Below are 699 nucleotides of genomic sequence, written 5' to 3'. Positions count from 1 at the left end.
ACACAGACGTTGGCCAAGCGTCTGGCGGGTTTCAACCTGGGAGGGGGCTGGCAAGGTGTTTAGTAGTAAGTTATACAGTCTTTATTCCAGGGGGTACTGTGCTGAGTACCCCCTGGTGGCGACCATCTCTCGGCTCTATCTTACTACCTCCCACCTCACCAGTCCCCTGCTCTGGCGCCTTCCAGCACGAAAGCACAGTACCAGGTTTAACCAACAGACAAATGTCGCTCATCGGTATTTATACCCCATGTGTTGCCAATACCTGTAAACACATGGTTTTAGCCACAGTGCTTTTTTTTTGGCAAATTTGAATTACACACTATTTGTTTGTTTGTTTTTAACACAATAGGGCGAAAAACAAATGTGATTTTAAATGTTTTTTCTTTTAAAAAGATACATTTTGAGCCGCAATGCATGCTGGGAAACGTGACAGAATCTCGCTAAGATAGCAACAATAAACTAAGTCTCGTTTCCAAACATGACAGAATCTCGCTAAGCTAGCAACGCTAAGCTAAGTCTTGTTTCTATAGAGCGGTCTAGTAGAGTAGTAAATACGGAGCAGTTAATCCTGGTGGTGAGCGTTTCCAATCAGTTAACCCCATAGACATAATATATAGGAAGATTCAGACATTAATGCAACACTTCTTGCCTCAAATATATTGATTAACTGATAAATTAGTGTAAAGTTCCAAAGGTTTG

This window comes from Oryzias melastigma, linkage group LG10 (assembly GCF_002922805.2).
Source record: "Oryzias melastigma strain HK-1 linkage group LG10, ASM292280v2, whole genome shotgun sequence".
Taxonomy (NCBI): Eukaryota; Metazoa; Chordata; class Actinopteri; order Beloniformes; family Adrianichthyidae; genus Oryzias; species Oryzias melastigma.
This window is presented reverse-complemented; position numbering follows the sequence as displayed.